This window comes from Balaenoptera acutorostrata, chromosome 16 (genome assembly GCF_949987535.1).
Source record: "Balaenoptera acutorostrata chromosome 16, mBalAcu1.1, whole genome shotgun sequence".
NCBI lineage: Eukaryota > Metazoa > Chordata > Mammalia > Artiodactyla > Balaenopteridae > Balaenoptera > Balaenoptera acutorostrata.
In genome coordinates this window covers 17,609,399-17,616,243 of record NC_080079.1, presented here as the reverse complement: position 1 = coordinate 17,616,243, position 6,845 = coordinate 17,609,399, and the positions used below count along the sequence as shown (strand labels likewise).

The 6,845-nt window shown below is 41.9% G+C and overlaps 1 non-coding gene across 1 annotated transcript; it reads left to right on the top strand.

Moving 5' to 3' along the window:
- Window positions 1-1,132: 1,132 nt before the first annotated feature.
- TRNAR-CCU (transfer RNA arginine (anticodon CCU)) lies at window positions 1,133-1,205 on the top strand. Its single transcript has one exon. It is a non-coding gene; the product is annotated as a tRNA-Arg (tRNA).
- Window positions 1,206-6,845: the final 5,640 nt, after the last annotated feature.

Genomic DNA, 6,845 nt, shown 5'->3' with positions numbered 1-6,845 from the left:
TAAAAAATGGGCAGAAGGACTAAATAGACATTTTTCCAAAGAAGACATAGAGATGGCCAACAGGCCCATGAAAAGATGCTCAATATCGCTAATTATGAGAGAAATGCAAATCGAAACTACAATGAGGTATCATCTCACACTAGTCAGAATGGCCATCATTAAAAAGTCTACAAATAAATGCTGGAGAGGGTGTGGAGAAAAAGGAACCGTCCTACACTGTTGGTGGGAATGTAAATTGGTGCAGTCACTACGGAGAACAGTATGGAGGTTCCTTAGACTAAAAATAGATTTACCATATGATCCTGCAATCCCACTCCTGGGCATATATCCAGAGAAAACTCTAATTGAAAAGATACATGTACTCCAATGTTCACAGCAGCACTACTTACAATAGCCAAGACATGGAAGCAACCAAAGTGTCCATCGACAGATGAATAGATAAAGAAGATGTGGTATATATACACAATGGAATATGACTCAGCCATAAAAAAAGAATGAAATAATGCCATTTGCAGCAACCTGAATAGATCTAGAGATTATCATATTAGGTGAAGTAAGTTAGACAGAGAAAGACAAATATCATATGATATCACTTATATGTGAACTCTAAAATAATGACGTAAATGAACTTACTTACAAAACAGACTCACAGACATAGAAAACAAACTCATGGTTACCAAAGGGGATAGCAGGGGGGTGGGGGCAAATTAGGAGTTTGGGGTTAACATATGCACACTACTATGTGTAAAATAGATAAACAAAGAGGACCTACCGTATAACACAGGGAACTATATTCAATATCTTGTAATAACCTATAAAGGAAAAAAATATGAAAAAGAATATATATATGTATAACTGAATCACTTTACTGTACACCTGAAGCTAACACAACATTGTAAATTAACTATACTTCAATTTTTTAAATGATTTTAAAAAAAGGCAGATTTTTTAAAGTACATACTGTATGACTGTATTTATATAAAGTTCTAGAAAATGCAAACGAGTCTATGGTGATAGAAATCAGTTCAGTGATTTCCTGGGATTGAGGTATGAGGATGTGCAGGAGGGAGGAATTATAAATAGGCACGAAGAAAGTTTTGAGGGTGCTTTATAAACTCACCAGCTTGGGACTTCCCTGGTGGTCCAGTGGGTAGGACTCTGCGCTCCTAATGCAGGGGGCCCGGGTTCGATCCCTGGTCCAGGAACTAGATTCTACACGCACGCCAGAACTAAGAAGCCCGCACGCCACATGCCGCAACAAAGATCCTGCATGCCGCAACCAAGTCCCGGTGCAGCCAAAATAATAAATAAATAAATAAATATCTTTTTTAAAAAAAGTTCACCGTCTTGATTCTGGTGATGATTTCACAAGTGTAAGTATGTAAAGCTTACCAATTATACACTTTAAATGCATGTAGTTTATCACATGTCAATTATACCTCAATAAAGATGATAAAATGAAAATTAATTTTAAAATACACGTAGGATTACAAAAGAGCCCAATTATTTTGAAATGCAGCTATCAAAATATTTTTTAAAAACAAATCTGTGATATAATTACCTATGTGCTTTTTTACTAAGGCAAATCTAATGACTATTATAATTTATAATTAATGATGACTATAAATGCTATTTTGAGGAATCCATAACCATTATAACATGACATGAAACTGTGATTTCTAGCAGCGTTAAAGTCACAGTTGCCAACACCAAGTAACAAAGCCAAGAAATAGAGAAAGTGAGTCTTATATCATCAGAGCCTGATGATCTGAAGTTTTATTTCTATGTCTTGTCATTGTCTAGTTTTGGTTTGGAGATATATATTTTTAAGATTAAGTTTTCTCCAACCTCACAACTCCTTTTTTTTAAAAAAAATATTTATTTATTTGGTTGCACCAGGTCTTAGCTGCAGCAGGCGGGCTCTTTAGTTGAGGCATGCATGTGGGATTTAGTTCCCTGACCAGGGGTTGAACCCGGGCCCCCTGCATGGGGAGCAAAGAATCTTAACCACTCTGCCACCAGGGAAGTCCCTGGTTTGGGGATTAAGGTTAGTCTCATAAAGTAGGTTAGGCAATTCCTTTTCTCTATTCTGAAAGTCTGTTTACCTAATATGGGTAATACATTTGGGCCTAGTAGTTATCTGGAGAATTATAGATTTTTGTTTTGTTTTGTTTTGTTTTTTAATAAATTTCTGCTTTACTTTTTTTTTATTATTTATTTATTTATTTATTTTTGGCTGTGCTGGGTCTTCGGTTCGTGCGAGGGCTTTCTCTAGTTGCGGCAAGTGGGGGCCACTCTTCATCGCGGTGCGGGGACCGCTCTTCATCGCGGTGCGCGGGCCTCTCACTATTGCGGCCCCTCCCGTTGCGGGGCACAGGCTCCAGACGCGCAGGCTCAGCAGCTGTGGCTCACGGGCCCAGCCGCTCCGTGGCATGTGGGATCTTCCCAGACCAGGGCTCGAACCCGTGTCTCCTGCACTAGCAGGCAGATTCTCAACCACTGCGCCACCAGGGAAGCCCCTAGATTTTTGGTTTTTTAAATTATATTTTATTGTAAATTATGTCCACTACGCAAGGAATATATGCTGGTTGTAACACATGAAATAATTATGAATGTTTAAATAGGGAATTCCCTGGCAGTCCAGGGGTTAGGACTGGGAGCTTTCACTGCCATGGCCCAGGTTCAATCCCTGGTCAGGGAACTAAGATCCAGAAAGCCGAGAGGCTGTGGCCAAAAAAAAACAACGTTTAAATATAAAGTTAATAATTTTATTTATTTATTTATTGGCTGAATCGGGTCTTAGTTGCGGCATGCAGGATCTTTTGTTGCAGAGTGCGGGCTCTTTGTTGAGGTGTGCGGACTTCCCTCTAGTTGTGGCACGGAGGCTCAGTTGCCCTGAGGCATGTGGGGTCTTAGTTCCCCCACCAGGGATCAAACTGGTGTCCTCTGCATTGCAAGATGGATTCTTAACCCCTGGAACGCACAGGAAGTCCCCTAAAGCTAGTAATTTTTTTTAAAATGTCACAGTAACTGCTAATACTACTACAGTTTGTTGCCCACATTTAAAAGAAAAGAAAACGCTAAATTTCAGTGAGAGTTCAGTAAAAATAAAAATATAATGTTTTTTCTCAGAATTCATAACCCTCTAAATTATGTCCATATCAGGCTGCCCTAGAAAGCCTTTGGGATCAACCTGGGGTAAGAGGCTCAGTCCAATGTGCAAAGCTATTTCTCAAAAACAGCACTCACCTGTTTTCCCTTCCTTTGCTCAGTGGGATTGACTGTTATTATAACAATAACAACAACAACAATAACAGCAGTAGTAGTATGCTTCCTCAGGAGGATGAATGGGCTGTGTGCACTCCACCTGCTTGACTTCCTCTCCAAAACAGAACTCAAGCCTTTGGTTCCCTCCTAAGAGCCCTCCCTATGTCCCAGAGGAAGCATTTCCTTAATAAGGCCACCTGCAGCTGCTTCCGGGGAAAGCAAGCTTGAGTCCACAGGGCGGGCCCTTTATCTTGTGGAAATTCAGTAGAGCAGAGTTAAACAGAACCTGGAGTTGCTAGGGGCCCCTGGGCTCAGGTACCAAGTGTATAACAGTCTGCTTTAGTTCCAGCACCTTCTATGAGCTGTGATCACAGGAGTCGGCCCTCCTGAGTCCTTTGTCTCTGAAGGAATCAGGTCTTTCCTGTTGGTTTCCCAGCGGAACCTGCTGGCTTTGGAGCGTAGGACACAGTTAATTCAGCCTTCTCCCAACACTGCCCTCAGGAGTCCTAATTCCTTTTAAATGCCTGTATTTGGCCTGCAATAGGGATCGAACCTGTTCCTGGTCAGTCTGTCCTGGAGGCCTGCCTGCCACCTCTCTGTGGTCTTCAGCCAGGCTGCTTTGTTTGCTCCAAGAAACTCCTTTGGCCTTGTACCCCTCAGCTTCTCTCCTCACAAAGTCCAGTAAAGGTTCCTTTCTTCCCCTAGCCTGGTCATCATAGAAGCTTACCTCTCTGCCCCACCATCAAGTCAAAACCAAATAGCAGTGTTGTCAGAAACTCTTGATAGATTTTCATGTTTAAAGTGTTCTCAGGGGACTTCCATGGCGGCCCAATGGTTAAGACCTTGTGCTTCCAATGCAGGGGGCCCGGGTTCCATCCCTGGCCAGGGAACTAGATCCCGCGTACATGCCACAACTAAGAGCCCGCCTGCCGCAACTCAGATTCTGCGTGCCACAGCTAAGAAGTCCACGTGTTGCAACTAAAAGATCCCACAGGCCACAACTGAAAAACAAGCCGCAATGAAGATCCCGCGTGCCGCAAGGCAACTAAGGTCCAGCGCAGCAAAAATAAATAGATAAATTAAAAATAAAAAAAGGGTCTCAGAAAAATCTCTCAGCCTTTCTTCAGTCCTTTAAAATACATTAAGAACCCACATTTGCATTTCAACTCCGTGACTTGACCCCCCGTACTTGGACTCCCCCATCTATTTAGTAAGAGTTGTCTGCCACCCAGGGACAGTTCGTTCGGCTAAGGGAGTCCTAGGTAGGAAAGCATCATCTGAGTACCTCAGGTTCTTCCCTGGAGGGAGTGGCAGAAAACTGGAGGAAGACTATATCCGGAAAATTAGGGAGCAAGTTCCCTTCTCCCACAATGTCTAGACTCCATCTCTCACAGAAGTTGTGATGGGCCTGGGTGGGACAATAGTCCATGTTGTCGGGGGGCAATATTGGAGGCTGGGGCTCACTGGGGAAGGTGGGGTATTCTAATCTGAGGTGGCCAGAGGTAGGAAGAACCAGATAATGAGCCCTAATTCCCAGCGAGGGTCCTGGGCCCAGTAGGAAGTCAAGATTATTTGATATAACCCAAGAAAAGGGGCTTGCCTGGGCCAACAGGAGGGGTCAGGAACCAGGAAAGCATTCTGGATGATTACCGGGAATAAAGTAGAAGAGTCTTCAAGAACCCAAGGTACAAGGATAGTGGGCTAGGCTTATTTAAAGGTCTACATTCTGGACCAGCACCAAGGGTCTGAAGGACACTGGAATTGAAGTTGAGATTGCCTGCCGTTCCTTTATGGATCCACGCCACCATCTCCTGCCTAAGGTATTGGTAGCTGGGTCTTAGCTGTGTAACTGATGACTGTTGGAAAGAGCTAGTGAGTCCAGCAAACCAAACAGTTATGATATAATCAGGTACCACAAAAGTCATTCATAGTTTATTACTTGTCCTGTTACCAACATTTCAGCTGCCCCAGGCTTTTTCGAGCCGCTCCAAGTGACTGGACAATGCATCTTTGCCACCATTGACTTGACAAGGCTCTTACTTGGCACAGGGACCTGCAACATACAAATGATCCAGATTTCAGTCTCTCTCGTTGAACCTCCAATCAGAGCTGCCTCAAAGGAGTAGCACTCGTGAGCGTGCTCTCCATCTCCCTGCCCAGACTCTGAAGGACAGACACGAAGCCCCTGGTGTAGAAGCAAATCTAAGTGGACTTTGCCCCTAAAGGGAACGTGAAGAGACACTGGGTGTGGCAGCAGCCACATGTAGATCTAGGCAGACCACGCAGAGCAAGATGCTACATCGGGAGCTCTGAGAGGGTGACTGCCATGCTGAGTTCAAGTTTTAAATTCTTAGGATCTAGCACAATTCCTTAGCACATATGAAGATGCTTAGTAATGACGAGTAAATGGAATTATTTAATGGTGATATTAGCAAACATGAACGTAGATTCTGTAGGATTATGAAGTTGGGAAATAATTTAAAAATTAATAGAAATGTACAGGGAATTCCCTGGCGGTCCAGTGGTTAGGACTCTGTGCTTTCACGGCCAAGGGTGTGGGTTCGATCCCTGGTCAGGGAAGGAAGATCCTGCAAGCTGCGGGGCGCAGTCAAAAAAAAAGAAAGAAAGAAGAAAAGAAATGTGCATACCATAGTCCAGTAGTTCTAGATATGAAAAACGAAATGAAAATTCTTCTAGAAGGCAATCACTGGATAGGAGGATATCACTGTGACCTTGGAGTAGGTCAAGATATCTTAACACACACAAAAGCAATAACCATAAAGATTAAAAGCTTCTGTTCATCAAAATGTACTATTATGAGAATGAAAAGGCAAGCCACAGAGAGGGAGAAACTATCTGCAAAACCTCTGTCTGACAAAGAATTCATACCTAGAACATGTTAAGAATTCTTACAGATCAATTGGAAAAAGACAACTCATTTTTTTAAATGGGCAAAAAGACTTAAACAGGCACTTTCCTAAAGAGGACATCTAAATAACCAATAAGCATGTGAAGATGCTCAACAGCATTAGTCATCAGGGAAATGCAAATTTCCCTATCTACTCACCATAAAAGAGGGGAAACTGACAATAGCAGGTGATGCAACAGAAGTTCTCTGCACATTCTAGAATAAATTGGTTCAACAAGTTTGGAGAAATTTGGTACTATCTATTAAAGCTGAACACATACATACCCTGATGTCACCAGTATTTTAATTCTAGGTATATACCCAATGGGGATGTATTCAGATATTAACAAAAAGGAATATACAAGAATAATGTTTATAGTAGCTCTGTTTGTCTTCTAAAAACAACCCAAAGTTGCATCTATAGTAGAGTGGTTAAATAAATTCATATTCATTGTATATGTATATATTTATAATATACAATGACTAAACTTGTATTCATTGTATATTATAAATTTATATTCCATTGTACACAGTGGAATACTATACAGTAGTGAAAATGAACTACTGCTACATTGTTGACTCTCTTGGGCATAATGTTAAGCAAAAGAAGCCAGAAACAAAAGAGTACAATAAGGTATGATTCCATTTCTGTGACAAGAATAGGCAAAAC